The sequence below is a fragment of the Saccostrea echinata genome, unplaced genomic scaffold, assembly GCF_033153115.1.
Source record: "Saccostrea echinata isolate AGI-Se365-2 ecotype Australia unplaced genomic scaffold, CSIRO_AGI_Sech_v1 ptg000052l, whole genome shotgun sequence".
NCBI classification, from domain to species: Eukaryota; Metazoa; Mollusca; class Bivalvia; order Ostreida; family Ostreidae; genus Saccostrea; species Saccostrea echinata.
The window spans coordinates 800830-820556 of record NW_026889801.1 but is presented as its reverse complement, the minus strand read 5'-3'; the positions used below and the strand labels follow the sequence as shown (position 1 = coordinate 820556).

The window sequence follows — 19727 nt, the reverse complement described above, 5'->3', positions numbered from 1 at the left end:
TCTTTTAATTTACGTATATAGACAAAAGTACAGATTTCATGACCTGAAATGTAATTTGAATAACTCGTTGCATCATCACATAAACTTACTTTCAAACAAACAACAAGAAACAAAAGAAAAAAAAAAATTAAATTCCAGTAGATTAAATTAAGATAAAACAAATATATTTAAAAAAATCAATTACATGCTATAACGTCCAGAATGTACATGTATATAATTACCATCTTCGAACTTGTTTCTTATTACAATAAATTCAATACTTTTCAAAGACAGCTATAAATAGTAAAGCAATTGAGAACACGAAGATAGCAAATTTAAAGTTTCTCCTTTAAGGCCAACTATCATTAAAAACTTCTCTTTAGAGTTTTTGAGCCTTTTCAAAACTTATTATATTTGTAGATTAAAAAGATTTTGTTTAATATTCAATTTCTTTGTCCTGGCATAGTTATATAAAGATCAGATCAAAGAGATGTAAAAAGAAATGAGATGGGCGAACAAACCGAGAAAATGCCTATGGTTCGACAAACTAAAAAGGCGAAAAATTAAATCTTTATCGTAACAATTTTTTTTTGATAATTTAATATTTGTATATATAATATATATCCCTTGTTGATCGGTTACATCCGCCGTGAGACCTTTGTATCGATCAGGTAGACAGAATATCCCGTAGTAAAATTAAATACATGTATAAAAACAAAGGTGGATTTGGTATGACATATTTCAGTCAAAATACGACCCAGTGATAAGTTTTATTTGCTCACAAGGTCATTTTTCCTTTCTGAGCAAATTTATGTTTAAGGAACTGACGGATTGAATCAGAATTATTATCTTCCGACACACAAGGTGGCTTAAGTGGCCTGTGCTGGCAACATCCATAATCATAAACACACGGTTGTTATTCTGCAGTTGAAGAATCCAAGTTGCTTTAGCTTCTTCAAATAGCCCATTAAAAAATTCAATTTCAAGGAAACCAAGGAAACAATCTTGGTTAAAAAGGCTTTATAATCTGAAGTCCTAGTGACTTTTGACATCGGAATTTTGTTGTATATTACTATGTAATAGCAGGCATGCACCAAAAATGGCAGAAAAAAAGATAAATGAATCATAATACTCATATGATACCCGTCTTCATTCCATTTCTTTTTAAATATGTATATCTTCGAAGTATGTTAAGAAATATACATTTTTTGCTCAACAGAAATATGGAGCAATGACCCATGCTACCTTAAAATATCTCTATGAAACAAAATTCGTATCTTTCCGAGAAATATTAAAGTCCAGTTATTCAAATGTCTAATTACAAACACTATTTAAACACAACTATCTGCTGTAAGTCGTACCCTGTATTGGTTACTCTGTCAATCTCTATGAAAAATATTTTTGTAGCTTGTGTTCAAACCCCAAGGAATTCATTTCTTTTTTCTTTTTTTTTTTTTTTTACCATAGAATAATTTTACCGAGAGAATTTTTCCACAGAAAAGTTTCGTTTGTCGCAGTTTTATACCTTTCAATAATTAAAACTTTGCTTCAAATTCTTTGTTCAGAAATTGAGTATGATTTTTATGTACTTGACACTACTGGCATTTTGCACGCTTTAAATACACCTAATTTGCAGATATTTTCCTTCATTCAGCACATTTACTGAATACAAGCATGCAATTCAGTAGGCCTTTTTTAAGGAAAAAAATTCTTATGACTTAGATTAAAATTTTACAACTCTGTAATTTCTTTGATGATTTTTTTTTTTAAAAAAGATTATTCACAATATCTTCTAATGTATAGAAATGTAAGATTTTTTTTTAACTTATCATAGCTCATATACAGTAAAGAGAATTAGAAAGGTCCACTGGTTTCGTATTTTTCTGAACCAATCGCGGTTGCACACCTTCGCTTAACTTTTTTTTAATCATTGTACGACTATGTACCTTGCATTGTACATGTAAAATGACGCTTTTTAGATAAATTCAATTATTTATGGAAACACTCCTCTTGACCAGTTTCCATCAAACCTAACAAAACCTATTTTTATTATTATTATTATTATTATTATTTTTTTTTACAGATATTCAACTTTATATATATAAAGTACTGGGTTTCTTTCCGGGCAGATTGATATAATGTAATTGAAAGATTGATTGTTTGTTGTTTTACGTCCCATCTGAGAATTTTTTGCTCTCTTTAAGACGTCACCATATTCTGAAGAAGGGCATCAAATTCAGGCCTGTATTTGGGCCACTGATCATTAAGTATTCTCTATCGTGAAACCACCTGCCTTGACACGGGACCTCGGTTTTTAAGACCTCATCCGATAGACCCGTTATTTTCACTTCTAGTGCCGGGAGCATTGGCTAAGAAGCAGTCAGATTAGTTTTTCCCAATGACATTCTTCTTGCATTCGACATCAGATAGTGATAACAAAAATCACCAAGGTAAGCATGGTATCCATTGATTTTGTACGCGAAGTTAAATGCTTTCGATTTCAGTGGTAAATTCTTAAGGATAAAAATTGTTTAAGAAGAAGCAACGGAAGATTTTGCTACGTTTTCTTTTTACTTTGGCAAGGCAGTATAATTTTCTTCCGTTTTTGTTTATTATATACTTTTCAGAGCCTATATTGTACTATAGAGATACAACTAGTGAGATGAATGAAGTTTCTAGCTGCATACTTGTAACTGAGAAAGGATATTGTAAATGGAATCTAATTATTACGTTCTTCTTCAGGGGAGTACGGTATAAACAATCCTTATATCTATACACACTTCCTTCGACCTTTCTAGAAATCGAGTGCAAAATTGACATTATTGTCATTTAACTTTCGGTGCAAATCCTTTTTTTTTGCATTCTTTCCTCATTTTCATTTTTTGTTCACTTCTGATTTAGCTATCAAGTGCGTAACTTTATGATTAAGGTCTTTCGTCTTCACGGAAGACCTTATAGTGATTCTATTGTTTCTTATTAGGTCTTCCGTTTTCAACGGAAGACCTATAGTGATTCTACTGTTTCTTATTATTAGGGCTTTCCACCTTTCTGTGGAAAGTCCTATTGATTTTCTTCTGTTTATTATTATTATTCTTATTATTCTTATTATTATTTTTCTTCCGCTGATTTTTTGTTTCGCAACTTATCGAAGAGACGCATCTTTCATATTAGTCGACTACTTAAATGATTTTCAGATTTGACCCAACGACTTCGAGCGATGACATTTAATGAAGTTATTGCCCCTTTCGCAAGAAAAGCTTGTTATCGCTACTCCTCTGAAACTACAAACCGTAGAGATACAGAACCATCACCAATGCTTTTCACTAATTGAGAGGGCTTTTCAATCTATCATTGCGAAAGGATTCATCGAAGCCTTATACAAGTTATTGCCCCTGAAGTTTTTTTTGCTGTTTACGTAAACTTGAAAAAATTTTAACACTCAAATGTAGAGACATGGGACCAACTGAAATGGATTTTTGCATTTTTGTTCTTGATATTAAGGTCAAGGTCAGAGGTCAAGGTCATCCAAAATATGAGAAATATAGAATATATGAAGGGGGGGGGGGTTAAACCAATATAAATGTATGAAATAAACTATTCCACACTTTCATTATCTTGTTTTCTTCATAAAATGCATGTAGAACATTTTATTTATCATAGCTGCATTTAATACAACCCACATGGAAGCTTGTTTCAGTCAGCAATCTTCTTACTGAACCTGCAACAATCTTAGGATCCGCAGTCAGGCCGCTTTGAGTCCAATCCATGTTTTCCCATATGACGACCTACATAGTACATACCATTAGCCTCGAGTCCGATTTATTTCATCGGCAACTTTTCTAAGTAGTTTAACTAAATCAGAACATTAAACACCTCAAATTAAACCTTCGAATGCATAATGCACAAAAATAGAACTACGATATGCACACTAAAACACATGTCATGTATTGTACTTCCATGGTAACTATGTAAACATTGGCTATAGTCAGCGCGCTACACTAACACAGAGACAAAAAAGAGAAAAGGAGAGAGAGAAAAAAGAGAAGGAGAGAAGGGAAGAGAGAAGGGGAAGGAGAGAAAAATTGGCCCCTAAATCGCAAAAAAAAAAAAAAAAAAAAAACCATCTTTTTTTGGAGCTGCGCGAAGACCTTTTGAACTCTACAGAGAAACGAGCCCGACAATAAATCTATAGCAAAAGACGAATTTTTGAGTTTTATTTATTTTCTTGCATTTTTCTTCTTCTTTTTCTTCTTCTTTCTTTCTTTTTTTTTTTTTCTTTTGAAAGCCGAATGATACGGAAACATATTTCTCAAAACTATTTAATACTGATTACTATCTTGTCTAACCAATGCAAGTATTCCTAAAGCATTATTTTACTACGTAGGTCTTCATCGGAATCCGTGGCGTAGTGGTTAGCGCGCCTGCCTTTCAAGCTAAAGGTTTTGAGTTCGAGACCTGCTGGAAAAACAATTTTTTTTTTTTTTTTTTTTTTTTTTTAATTTTTTGCATTTTTCTTTTTTTTTACAACTCAAATTACATTGAAACACTTAGAAAGGTGGAAAGACCTCTAATTGTTCTCTGAACAATTAGTCTACTAGTTAATATTATTATTTTTCATTTTTATTTTTTTGACATTTTCAAATCGCGATATCTCAAAAACTAATCATTCATTTTCAGCCAAATTTTCAGGAATGATGTGTCATCTCATGCCATTTTGAAATATTGAAAATGTTTACTTCCGGTCGGGATTTATTACGATTTTTCCCTTTTTCCACTAAAAATCTAGTCCGTGAATGTTCTCAAAAACTGTTAAAGGTAGGAGTCTGAAACTTTCAGGTATGATAGAATTTGTTTTGTAGATGTGTGATGGAAACATTTCGTGTGTCGTTGTCACTTCCGGTCGTCACAGGAAGTGATTTAAAAAGGGTAATTTTTTGAACTTTTTTGTTTTTCATATTTTTTTATGATGTTGATAGGCTAAATAAAGAGTCTTACAAGAATGCTTAATATGTAGTATAAAAATTGATTAACCCATACTCTAAATATTTATCATTTTTCAATTTTAAGCGATGATGTTTGATAGCGTAATGGTTAGCATGTTGAATTTTCACGTGGGCGATCCGGATTCAATCCAAAGAATGTCCGATTTTTTTCTTACTTTTTTGGGTTGAAACATAAGATTTTATCTTTACGGGGGGGGGGGGGGGCGCTATGTCGTTCGACGTCAGAGCAGCGGTGTTTGACGGCACAATATCAATGTCTTTTTACTCCCTCATAAAGAGTTTGCAGTTGAATTTTGCACTAATTAATGCACAGATGTAATGGTGATATGACAAAACGAGGAAAACATATTGGTACAAATGTATATTTAGATAGATACCTATGCAATTGTATCATAAATTGGAGAGTTGCCGAATTGTATTTTGAAAGTAGAATTTGTTACTTTCTCATGTTGATTGAATAACATATAGCAATTTCAAATGAGAGAAAAATAAACTTTAATGATATTTTTCTTTGATTTTAGTAGAGCAACATTCCTTTATAGATGCAAGTAATAAACAAAATAGGTATAAGATTCCTTGAGCGTCATATGGCGAGACGTGTTTTGTTGCGAAACATTCCAGTCTTTTCATTAATGTGTTACAAATTGGAATAATCCATTTTGGGGGTAAAGAGGAATATAAAATGTGTAAGAAAACTTAGCGCTGCCTTCATGTTACTTGCCCGTATACGGTATATATTTTATGTACAGTGTGATAAATATACATTCTTTGGCTAGAAAATCAGGCTATAGCAACATATTTTTTTTAAATTCATTGAAGCTATCACGTACACTTATTCAATTGAAGACACATTCCAAAGAAAAGGCGCGACGATTTACTCGTGACGTTTGGCGCGAAATAATTATCTTGACCCGCCTTTCACAAATGGTCTGATGCAGTAGTGTAGAAGTACAGAAAAAGATTACACGGACATGTCTGAATTTGGAATTGCATAGAATAGAAAGTTGAATGCATAAAGAATAAAGGAGGTAAATGCAGTATTTTTTTTTCTTTTTTAGTTTTTATCAGTAACAGATTATTTTCTCTGCTATCAGTTATTGTTAAAACTCGAGTAACAAATCCGATGTAAATCTACTAGTACTTGCACAAAATTTAGCTGGCTAGTTTTCATCCTATAATTCCACACTATAAGAAAAAGAGATTAACCTGCCTGACACTCGTTACTTCAGGGAATGAGTGCAAGGTAAACATCGGTGATGGCTGGTACATTGCACTAGTGTAGTGGTTTCAATATTAAAGAACAAGGTTCACTTAGGGCCTTTTTTGGCCCTGTGAATTTCAGAAAAACTGAAACTGCTTGGTTTTAGTTGACAATGCATCAAATATCATTTAGACCTTTGATGACTGCGTATCTGTCAAAAATGACGTAATTTTCTGTCTAGCCAATGCATTATGACGTCATGAAATGCGTTATTTTCCTCATATCGTGAAAAATTCTACAAAACAGCCAATTTTTAACGCTATTTTTCGATATTTGATATAGAGCGTAACCTCTGATCTTAAATATGCAACTATAAAATGATAGAACTATTTCTGAGGATTACAAAACCTGTTTTATTTTTTTAGGTCAGAGGATGCGCTCATATTATTTCTCTTCTGTGAAAGTACTCAAATATACTTATTTTCCTTAAAATTCAAGAACATTGCAATTTCATGAGCCCTGTTTTCCAAGACCTTGGCTATAAGGAGAAAATTTTTAATAGGAAATGAAAGCACTAAGTCTCTACTTTATCTTGTTGTTTAAAATGGAACATAAAGTGTTAGTCAATTAATTGGTATATCTACAGGGGCCATTTTATGCAAAAAGTGAACCTAGCTCTTTTCGGGCAACCGATCTTCGTTTAATCCTGATTATATCTGAATTTTTCGCTTAAATTTACGTTTTCATCTTTATTAATGATGTTGAACTTTGTTTTTCTCTTTGTGAATTCTGTGCTCTTTTTATTTTTTTTCTTATAAATAAAAAATCTTTTTAAAGACCCATGTTAAATTTTTAGATGTCTTTACAACGAGCAGATATAAAAAGTAATTTTACGTGCAAAATTTTACGAGCCACGAATTTCACAATTCTAGAAGATGCACTCTTGATCATCATTACAATGTTCTAAGTTTATCTAATAAATTCCTAGGATCAGAGAATAAAATTTTGAAAGAATAAATGCATTTTTATTATATAGTTAATAGAGTCACACCCTACATGTAACATCAATACCCATGACCCAGGGACCATGAAATTCACAATTTTGGAAGAGGCACCCTTGCTCATCATAACTTTATTTTTGGTTTGTTTGCTTAATACACAAGAACAGAAACGAAGATTTTTGAAGAAATAATGCATTTTCATTTTATAATCAATACAGCCCCACCCTTCAGCAGAACCCTTTACCCAGGGACCATTAAATTCACAATTTTGGAAGAAGCACCTTGCTCATGGGTTGATTGCTTAGTTCACAGGATCAGAAAAGAAGATTTTAAAAGAATAAATGCATATTCACTAAATAATCAATAGAGCCCCTGCATAACCCCTCACCAAGGGGTAACAAATTTCACAATTTCAGAAGATGCACCCATGATCATCATAATCATGCATCTAGTTTATTTTATTAATATACTGGGGACAGAAGAAGATTTAAAAAAAAAAAAAATGTTTGCATTTTCACTGTACAATCATTAGAGCTCCACCCTTACTCCAGAACACCATGACCAATTGCATGGGCCATGAATTTCAAAAAAATTGATAGAAGGCTATATGCTTAATACAATCATGCCAACAGTTTGCTTGATATCCAAGAGTAAGAAAGATTTTTAAAGATAGCTCTAATTTTGATGGTTTTAGTCCAACCTTTACACTACTGGCCTAAATTATTACTGATAGTGCCTAAATTGAAACTGATTTATTACGTCCTTTTAAGCCTACTTCACCGATTGCAATAATACAGCTCTTTAGGAACTAAAGAACAGGATGAAGAGGAGGTGGGGGGGGGGGCAGGATGAATCTTCTTACAGAAAGAGAAATAGTCAAGTTTTTCAAATATATAATTACATAAAAATAATTTTTTATGAAAAAATGTATACTTTCCTTGCTGTCACTCAAGTTACAAATTCTAAATATCTACGGCTTACAGCAAATATCAGTAATTATCAGAACCCACAGTAAAAACGACAGTAAATATCAGTAATTATCAGAACCAACAGCAATTATCAGTAACAACACTAAAAATATCAGCAAATATCAGAAATTCTCAGTACCAACAGTATAATATCAGTAAATATCAGAAATTATCAGTAAAAAGTGGCACTATCAGTAATGTTTTAGGCCAGTAGTGTTAAGGCTTCGGAAGGGCAGGGATTATAAAATTCACAATTTTTGTTCCCCTTTACTCAAAGACATTCTATGCCAAAATCGGTTCAGTGGTTTCAGAGAAGAAGCTGATAGTGTTCAAATGTTAACGCACGACGGCCGAAAACAGATAGCAGTTGGTCAACTGAGTGACTCACGGGACCTAATAAACGATTTTCCAAAAGAACTAAAACTGTCAACAATATCGAGTGTTGTTTACGGAGATCGCATATGAATGAAAACTACGCGAAATCTATGGAACATGCATGACGAGGGATCCCTCGTGGCTTTTGTAATTACAATTAATAGACGAAAATAATTCCTTTATCATTGTAAATATATAAAAAAAATGCATTGATTTTTGTACTTCAAGTGTGATCTTTTATCGCTACCTTGCTGAAATATTCGGGAGCATATAGTAATTACATTAACCGTCTGTCCATCAAGACGTTTTCAAACAGAAAAGAAAATATTCTTTTTTGATGTTCGTCTATGAGTGTCCGTCCTCTCTTAGGACACGTAGTTGTGAAACGTGCAGAGACACTATTCATGATCAATTAAATGAAAAAAGACATATTATTTAGATGGTTATATTGCTTTGTCTGTTCTGTAATATGTATATCTGCTGAATGTATGTCTTTTGTGATTACATTTTATAATTTATAATAAAAACATTTTTTTAACACAGCTATGTTAAAGCTTCCGGAAGGTTTAAAATGCGCTCAAAAAATAATATGTCATTGCGAGGTCAGTTTTGGTTTTAATTTATAAGTATTGAACTTAAGTACTCCCAATTTATATAGATGGTTTACTCGGCTATATATTAACATATTTGTTATGATATCACATGACTTTGCTGATCACGTGACGGTCATTTATAATTTTTTGAAGTGTTTCATATAAATCGCTTCGGCGCAGCTGATTAACACAATAATTATTAACATTTTGTTATATAAATAAACTCATCGTATCCTTGTGTATCGGAAATGTGCTTGGGAAAAGTCATAGTATTACTTAGATACAAAATATTTCTTGAGATATTCAACTTACCTACAAATTTGAGGGTATTTTCCACATAATATCGTAATCTGTATTAAAATAAAGCCAACACACATTTTTCCCAAGCAAGATTCAGTTAGAGAACATCCTCTTCTTACTGATTTCCACAAAAATTCTCAGATTAATCCTCATTAATCACCTGAGCCAGACTCTTTTATACACACAAAATAAATTCTACCTCCAACCACGGGTATAAAACAGAGTACATTTCAAAAGTATATTTTTCATAAGCATTTTGAACATGCTGAGTTTCAGTCAAAGGTAGGTAAGCGGTGTATTTTTAAATTATTCGGACATATACGACTTAAAAAACCTTTAACGACCCGTAAATTTTGCAATAGCTATCTAGCATGTTACATGCAGTTTGAAATAAAGTGTAGAGTACATGACACTCTCCCCGTCATAACACCTCAAGTTTGCAGTGACTTGACGTCATATTCCATTATGACGTCATATTCTGGTAGTTCAGAGATGTGAAGGCACAGAGTGCACTGTGATATTCTACGGGAAGCCTTAACGTACCTGCGAAATCAAAACAGTTGCTAATTCTGTAACGGGATGACCCCAAAGGGGTCTTTCGTAACAATTTAATGATTTGTTGAGAATTACTGATCTCTCAAGTTTGCATCTCGATCTGTATATGTATGATTGTTTGTATCTCGAATCTATTCAGTGCAAATGTATTAACATTTTGTCCATAATTCATTCATAATTATTATATGTAATAAGAAGGTGTTTCAAAATATTTTCTTCTTCAGAAAGGAACACTCAATGCTGTGGAAATCAGTTAATATCGACAAAAAATGGTTGCTGTAATGAAATAACTCCTTTCAACAAGACTATATCAGCTTGCGAAAAAAAACCAAATTGTTCCACGGTTCCATGACTTTTGCAATGGAATACTATACGATAAAGGGAAACAGATATGCTGCGACGAATCCGAACTCTACAACAAATCCTCTTTTGACAGACATTTCCGTTGCTGCGGGGAGTCTTTGTTTGATAACAGGCGGGAACAGTGCTGTAAATTGGCAGGTATAACCGAAGTCCAGTCCTCAAATGGGCACTGTTGTGGGACAGGTGAGTTATCAAAATAATGTGACATAAAATGGTAGAAAGACATTTTATGATGAAACTTTTTAATCGATTTGCTTCTCTTCAGATTAAATGTAATGTTCATTATCGTAGAAAAACCCATGATTGATGCACAATTTCATTTGTACAGATCGAAAAGCTTGATTTTCACAACTTAATATTTGTATATTAGAACTCCGAAGCCGGTTAATTTCTTGTAGGTGTTTACAATTCCTCCAGTCAAATCTGTTGTTGTAACAACGTATACGACTCATCAAATGGAACAATTCAATGTTGTGGGAACGGTTCATATGACAAAAGACAACAAACATGCTGTCATGGTACGTTTCCTAATAGGTACATGTATATATATTGGCCATTATATTTTTTTTAAAGTTATCAAAAAAGGAGTCAATATAATTTTATTATTATCTTCCATGTATAAAAATGGATGCTTTTTTTTCAGGTAAAGTGCATAACATAAAACACGTGAACGACCCTAAATGTTGTGGTAAAGACGTATATTCAACAACGTCACACTTATGCTGCAGTGGTGACCAAATAATAAAGAAAAATGCTTCTGACCACGATCAATGCTGTCTTCGGAATTCAGAGTTCTACTCCTGCAAACATCAGCCAAGGAGACCATCGATAATTTGTGGGTACCAGCGGTATAACAGTCAGACAGATCTTTGCTGCAATAATCAGGTCCACAAGGGCGCCAAGGAAACTGGAAGAGAATGCTGTCACCCAGGAAAAAGGGATTATGATCCAATAAATGAGAAATGTTGTCATGGTTTGGTGAAAAGTATTGCTGAGAGGTAACTAGCTCCCCTCCCCTCCCCCACCCCGTCCCTTTTCTCTCATTTATCCTGGCACTCTTTGGGGTTTTGATAATACTGTCAGTAATCATGTAATTCATTTTTTTTGTAACAGTAGCATGATTCGTGAGATCAACATCTAATTTTAATTTTATTGTTCTGGTCATAAATTTACTGTGAATTTAATCTTAGTTGCAGTGAGCAGTCGGACACCCCCAGCTCCTCCACACAAAGTAGCATTTGTAGTGAAAACCTCACCTCCCCTCCCCCACCCCGTCCCTTTTCTCTCATTTATCCTGGCACTCTTTGGGGTTTTGATAATACTGTCAGTAATCATGTAATTCATTTTTTTTGTAACAGTAGCATGATTCGTGAGATCAACATCTAATTTTAATTTCATTGTTCTGGTCATAAATTTACTGTGAATTTAATCTTAGTTGCAGTGAGCAGTCGGACACCCCCAGCTCCTCCACACAAAGTAGCATTTGTAGTGAAAACCTCACCTCCCCTCCCCCACCCCGTCCCTTTTCTCTCATTTATCCTGGCACTCTTTGGGGTTTTGATAATACTGTCAGTAATCATGTAATTCATTTTTTTTGTAACAGTAGCATGATTCGTGAGATCAACATCTAATTTTAATTTCATTGTTCTGGTCATAAATTTACTGTGAATTTAATCTTAGTTGCAGTGAGCAGTCGGACACCCCCAGCTCCTCCACACAAAGTAGCATTTGTAGTGAAAACCTCACCTCCCCTCCCCCACCCCGTCCCTTTTCTCTCATTTATCCTGGCACTCTTTGGGGTTTTGATAATACTGTCAGTAATCATGTAATTCATTTTTTTTGTAACAGTAGCATAATTCGTGAGATCAACATCTAATTTTAATTTCATTGTTCTGGTCATAAATTTACTGTGAATTTAATCTTAGTTGCAGTGAGCAGTCGGACACCCCCAGCTCCTCCACACAAAGTAGCATTTGTAGTGAAAACCTCACCTCCCCTCCCCCACCCCGTCCCTTTTCTCTCATTTATCCTGGCACTCTTTGGGGTTTTGATAATACTGTCAGTAATCATGTAATTCATTTTTTTTGTAACAGTAGCATGATTCGTGAGATCAACATCTAATTTTAATTTCATTGTTCTGGTCATAAATTTACTGTGAATTTAATCTTAGTTGCAGTGAGCAGTCGGACACCCCCAGCTCCTCCACACAAAGTAGCATTTGTAGTGAAAACCTCACCTCCCCTCCCCCACCCCGTCCCTTTTCTCTCATTTATCCTGGCACTCTTTGGGGTTTTGATAGATACTGTCAGTAATCATGTAATTCATTTTTTTTATAACAGTAGCATGATTCGTGAGATCAACATCTAATTTTGATTTCATCGTTCTGGTCATAAATTTACAGTGAATTTAATTTTAGTTGCAGTGAGCAGTCGGACACCCCCAGCTCCTCCACAAAAAGTAGCAGTTGTAGTTTTATCTCTCAAAAGTGGACTACTTGGAATATGAGAAAATCTGTGAACATCGGCAGTCTAGATATTTGTAGGAGAAATGGCGAGAAACATAATGCAGGCACGTAGTATCGGGGGGAGGGGGCACTTTTTTCCAAACATTACTATTTACTATTGAAAATTTTGATTGAAAGGCTGGTTGCCGCCCACTTAATTTTTGTTGCAGTATAGTCAAATCAGGGTAATACTAGTATGGTAATGTATGAACTGAATTTGGTTATGAAAGAAAAATTGGAGCCTACAATTTTTTTCTTTGCTTGCTATAGTTTTTTTTCCAGACAAGTTGATTTTTCTCTCTCTCTGGCTGCCCATTTTCAAAAACGATACTACGTGCCTGTAAAGTGTGCATCTTTATTCTAACTAGATTTATATTATTCGTTGAAAAAATGTTAAAAATGTTAAGGAGAGATCCTAGCTGTACAAAGAAATGATCTCACGCAGATCCAGCCGGGATTGGAAGGGAATAATGACTTTGGACACCAATCAAGTAACAAGTCCTCTATTACATTGACAGCAAGAATCATATATATATATATATATATATATATATATATATATATATATATATATATATATATATATATATATATATATATATATAGAGAGAGAGAGAGAGAGAGAGAGAGAGAGAGAGAGAGAGAGAGAGAAGATTGATTGATTGATTGTTTGTATGTTGTTCAACGTCCCATTCCAGTTTTTTCACTCATATAGAGACGTCACCATATGCCGGCGAAGGGCTTCAAATTTAGACCTATACTCGACATTGAGCACTGAGGGTTCTTTATCGTGCCAACACCTACCGTGACACGGGACCTCGATTATTAAGGTCTCATCCGAAAGACCCGTGACTTTCACTTGTAGTGTCGGGCGATTGGCAAAGGAGCAGTCACTAGCCACTACCTATATTTACGTCTTAGGTTGGACACGCCACGGCGAACGAGAATCGAACCCGGGCCTCCCGATCACGATAGAGAGAAAAGAAATTTACCCTCATGAAATAGGTTTATTATGCTAGGACACTATGTTTGCTTGTTTTTTTTTGTTCTTGTCAATCAAAAATGTTAAAATATTAATATTTTTGGGGGGATGTTGGGGAGGAGGGAGGTCTTGGCCGTGTGGACACCTCTCATCCGAAGGGAAAAATTCAGAGATCCGCTGGCCTGTGCTTTTCTTGCAAGGCCGGCAAAGTATTGAGCGTCTGGTTTGCTAAGTTTAATAGATTTGATAGAGCAGTGTTGTTAATCTTTTCTGTCTTTATTCAGGTTACGTAGTCAAAGTCCATCATATCAAATGTTTCAACTGGACCAAAGAATTATCGCCCAGGATGATATTAACAGGGACAGCAAAACAGAACTTCTACAACGCCACAGATGCATTGGCTAAGAGAAAAACCATCAAACTCGATCTACCTTGCAGCTGTAACAATCATTATAAACTTAGAAAAAAGAGAATTCTTCTTGTGACCGACATTGATTTGAAGGTTCCTCACAGAACATTCCACCTAGGGGACAGCCATATCATTCTTCCCTACAAAAAGAAGGCGCTAAAGGATGTAAAGAAGAGGAGAAAGTCAGCGGTTTGCGAGCCTCAGAACTGCGTTAAAAATCGAAGCCGCTATCCTAGCCGCTAGATATCTAGTTGTCTCAGACCGCTATACCTCATCGTCTCAATCCGCTGTCCGGAGTCCGCTTAGAGCTCTTTTTGGCCGTGGTTTGTGACGATGACTCTACCTCAACTAGTCGACAGGTGACAGACATCAGATTTTTGATACAAATGTATTTATATCTCTGGTAATAATTAGTTTTTGAATCAAAATGGGAAATGTATGAATAAATACACATTTCTTTCCACAAAATGAGAAAAAAAAAAGCAGTTTATGTTAGAGTCATGTGATGCAGTTATTCCTAATTTGATATTACTGGCAGATTTTCTTTGGTATAAATGTTTTTGTATGTTTTCGTCATATATAGAAAAGAGCAAATACTAGATGAACATCATAGTAAGGGAAATCCAAGGAACGATTTGTATTTTTGTCTTTTAATCATTGTGTTCATTGTACTAGTATTTTTTCCAGTGCATCTGTATGATTTCATTTTGATAATTTTGTAACTAACACTGCCAATTTTTCTGTTTGTTAATTATTATTATTTTTTTTTTATCAATTCCTTGTTAATAAAATTGATGTATATAAAATTGATGCCAGTATTTTTTGATTTTCACGATTCCCTTAGACATGCCTACCATGGAGAGAAAAAGAAGATATGAATAAATGGTGTTACAAAGAACACTTGTCGTCTGCAGGAGGAAGAGGACACGTCATTTCTGGTGATGTAAACATAGTTAATTATGAGGGAGGACCTTAAATCCCTTATTTTAAAAGGGCCAAAATTTAGGGAACTCCATTCTTTCGACTGGCGTCATAATTTTATAAATATTATGAATTATGTGGAAGATTACGCCAGGCGATGGGCCAAATACGAAAAAGAAAACCTTGACAGTTTGTTAGAATGGATTAAGAACATCAGATGGATGTTGAAATCTCGTATTAAGCGATTGAGGGTTGTATGAAAACTATTTATCCTTCTGTCTTTAATTTAGAAGTGAAAAAGGAATTAGATAGATTACACGATGAGTATGTACTTGTCCCAGCTGACAAAGCTGGTAACAACATAATCTTTGTTTGTAAGGCTCATTATTTGAATTGTATTTTAGGAGAACTAAATTTTAAATCTACAGATGTAAATCCAACTTACACCTTCCATACCGGCCTTTCTAAGGAGGAAATTCTTCAAAATCATATGTCCGTTTTAGATATATTTAATATTCCTACGATCAAAATGAATTTGAATTACCATTCCTATACTGGATTCCTAAACTTCATAAAAATCCTTTCAAACAAAGATACACAGCGGGTTCCAGTAAATGTTCTACCAAGGCTCTATCTTTTTTCCTCGCTAAAATATTTACTATAATGAAGAAAAAACTCCAGGAGTACTGTACAGCAGTATATTCGAGAAGTGGTATAAATTAGATGTGGATACGTATAAACTTCAAAGAACTTTTTGGAAATTTGAAATTACAAAATTTTACTAAAATCAATAGCACCAAAACGTATGACTTTTCAACCCCTTATACAACCGTTTCCCACGATAAATTGAAGTCCAGGCTTTTTGACATCATAGATAGCTGTTTTTTTCAATAAAAATGGAACTCATAAATATACTAACCTTGTCACTGGTCATTTACAAAATTATTTTCTTAAGAAGCACTCTGATTGTACACACAATACAATGTAGTTTTTGGAGTTCAGGTCTTCCAACAATCTATTGGAATTCTTATGGGCCCCCTTATTAGCAGACCTATTTTTGTATTCATATGTAGCAGAATTTATTCAGAAACTTCTACATGAGAAGAAGAAAACACTTGCTTTGACCCTCAGCTCGACATTTCGATATATCGACGACGTATTATCAATTATCAACAGTTGTATACTTTCATTCATCGACTCAATATATCCCAGTGAAAAGATACCATAGATTCTGGCACATCTGTTTCATATTTAGATATTTTACTAGAAAAAGACGTTAATGATAACCTAACAACAAAGCTTTATGATAAACGTGATGATTTCAACTTTTCAATCGTCAACTTCCCTTACTAATGTAGCAATATACCCTTATCACCTGCATATGGGGTTTATATCTCTCAGTTGATTCGATACGCAAGAGCATGCACTACGTATGAACAATTTCTAAAACGAGGCAAGATATTGACAAACAAGATGATGAAACAAGGATATCAACAGTCTCGTTTTAAATCTGTTCGCAAGTTTTACAGTCGATACAATGACCTTATCAGCACATACAACCTATCATTGAGTCAAATGCTGACTGACGTTTTTCATACTAATTGTTAGGCCATTATTTATACACTGAACTGTCTACGGATTTTTCCGTTTTTCCGCGGGTGTGACCGGGCGGCAGGGGATGCTCACTCCTCCATGGCATCTGATCCCGCCTCTAAATTTTGAGGTCCATGTTTGCCCTGCTCCAAATTTGTATCGTTTCATTGGACTTTCAAGATTGAATTCTGTTCGTTATCTTCATATTTCACCTAAAATATCTAGTAGTAATATATTTCAAAAAACTTACAGACATGCAAAATACCAAAACAATCTTTTTATGTTTCAATAGACATTTAGGAGAATTTTTGAAAGTATGTGAAATGTTGTAACAAGACTGGTAGAAGTGTTAGACAGCAATGAGGTATCTGTGATAACGCCAGCCCTGAAGGCCATAGGAAACAACGTGACAGGAGATGACACCCAGACGCAGTGCATTCTGGACCATGGTGCTCTCCCTGCATTCCACAACCTCCTAAAACACCATAAAATCAACATCAAAAAAGAGGCAGCCTGGACTATTTCTAATATTACAGCAGGAAACACACAGCAGATTCAGCAAGTCATAGTCCACCAGAGAATGCCCCCACTCCTCGAAATACTCAGCAAGGTAATCAAGGAGATTAAAAAAAAAATATATTCTCTACTCCAAAAGAATTTAAAGATTCTCAAATAATCGATAAACTGTAACGTATGTTTCTGTTTTTCAATAAAATACAAAAGGTCTCCTTAGGCCATCTTTAAGAAATTGCGTACTAAATTATAGCACATTATAAATGTACTATAATTTATATACAAGGTAATTTTCCTACTTTATTAAGAATGATTATTAAGGTTTGGGGTTGTTAATAATGGTTTGTCAGACAGTAATGTTTCTTTTTCAGCCTTTTGTACAAGACTTTCTATTTTCCCTTCTTTCTGTTCTTTCCTTTCTCATTTGTTAAATATATGATGAACCGATGACTTAAAAAATATTTTTAAATAAATATAAAAAAAAAAACATTAAAAAAGTGGAGGTACATGCTTTTTTTTTCCTCATATTTGATCTTACAGAGAATATTTAAGAGATGAATTTAATTTTTGAGAATTCATGAGGACATGCAGATATGGACTACGACGCTTCACGCCAGCAAATTTCATGTCGCGCGTTATACTTACATTATTTTTTTTTGATGATTTGGCACATATTTTTGTCATACAACGATCATTTTTTGAAAAAAAAAGTTTGCACTATTTCTTGACTTTAATCACATCACATTGGAAATATTCTTACTCATCCCACGGTACTTCATGAGAACATGAACTTTTTCTTATTTTGCAAAGAATCTTAAGGAAAAATATTGGGAAATGTAAATGTTAGGTTTTACATCTTTGTTCAACGATTAGTACAATTAACCTTTTTACCACTTGTGCCATTGATAATTTTTTATGATGTACGAGAATCCAAATTTTTAAGGTAGTTTTTTTTTAATTATCTAACACATTGATAAACGTTGTAAAATATTACAGATTTAAAAATTTTCTTGATGTTTTCATTATACACCTGACAACGAGACAGAGTTGATATTCATTGCTACTTTCAATCTACAAAAGGGTCGGGGGGGGGGGGGGGCATAGATAAACCATAACTTTTAAATTATTATGACATTGTGTATTCTCATAGAACCGAAATTTAAAGTTCAGGCTAAAAATGATCGCGGGTAAGGGCAGTTTTGACGGTCGATCGAAATATATAAGTTTTTTTAATCGTTGACCTCAATATGCATGATAGAAATACAAGGGAGGTAGAAATATTATATTAGCAGAACTATAAATACTGTAAATAGCATTATAATCATAAATGTTGACACTGTTGTTTATATAAACAAGAATCTGTAGCATATTACTTGATGACGAATACTTTATGGTTTTCCTAACTCTAAAAGTAGAGCAGCAAATGCCTTGTGCATTCCGCACACTTTTATTCTTCATAAACAAGTATCTAAAAATTTCAAGGTTTAATATGACACAAATTTAAAAATAGAAATCTTGGGAAAAAAAGAAATTAAAAATAGAGAAGAACAAAAATAAGGAAATATAACACATAGACTATAGCTACTATTTTGAAGAGTAACGAAATAAACATGATTACAATAAGAAAAGGCTTAGGGACATTTCCACCACCTAAATATAGAAAATGATTTTCTATATAACCGTAGAGGTCACTCGCATGGAAAAATTTGTAATTTTGCATGTAGTAGAGAGGTAGCAGGCATGAACTTCATCGAACTACAACGCTTGCTCTGCCTTTTGGGGAGCGTTAATATAGGTGTGTTTTCGTACAAGGAAGGATGTAATTTCCAAAGTATTTGTAACGAAAAAGGAAATTACACTATTTTTATTCTACAGTTACAAAAACAAGGAATTAAAGTACATCCATTTATTGAATGAAAATGCAATATTTATTTACTCCCTCAAAAAAAATTAAATTAATAAATAAATAAAAACCGAAGTGTAAATATGTCACATGCATGATCTGATGGCTTCATGGAATCAGATAAAATATACTGGAGGATGATTTTTTTCAGCGAGTATGGAGCGATGTTTCATAGTCGTGAATAATAGAGTAGGTGCGTTGGATTATGACCCTCGAACTGGGGTTTGCTGTGGGGATATTGTCCATAAACGTTACAACAACAAAGGAGAGGAAAGAGGCTGTTGTGGGGGTGAGAATACTTTTTTTAAAACTAGACTGAGACCGGAGACTTGGAAAGCCACAATGTAATTATTGTTTTGATAATAAAAGGAAAAGATAAATAATTTACCCCTGAAGAAACATTTACAACAAGAGTTTTAATCAAACTATTGTGATGTTCAAATGTATTGAATTTAAATGGACTTTTTTTCTTTAAAATAGTGGAATAATTCATGCGATCATTATAGTTGTATTTAAATATACAGCAGACTTATATGAAAAAAAATATATATAACAGTGTTGTACT

General features: G+C 33.8%; 1 protein-coding gene and 1 long non-coding RNA gene across 2 annotated transcripts in view; one reads left to right on the top strand and one right to left on the bottom strand.

Moving 5' to 3' along the window:
- The window catches only part of LOC133204132 (xylan 1,4-beta-xylosidase-like), a 478456-nt gene that overhangs the window by 355447 nt on the left and 103282 nt on the right, over positions 1-19727 (bottom strand). The gene's annotated exons all lie outside the window — the stretch shown is intronic.
- On the top strand, positions 10382-11330 carry LOC133204146 (uncharacterized). The gene is made up of 3 exons (XR_009723556.1): positions 10382-10521; positions 10737-10856; positions 10982-11330. It is a non-coding gene; the product is annotated as an uncharacterized LOC133204146 (long non-coding RNA).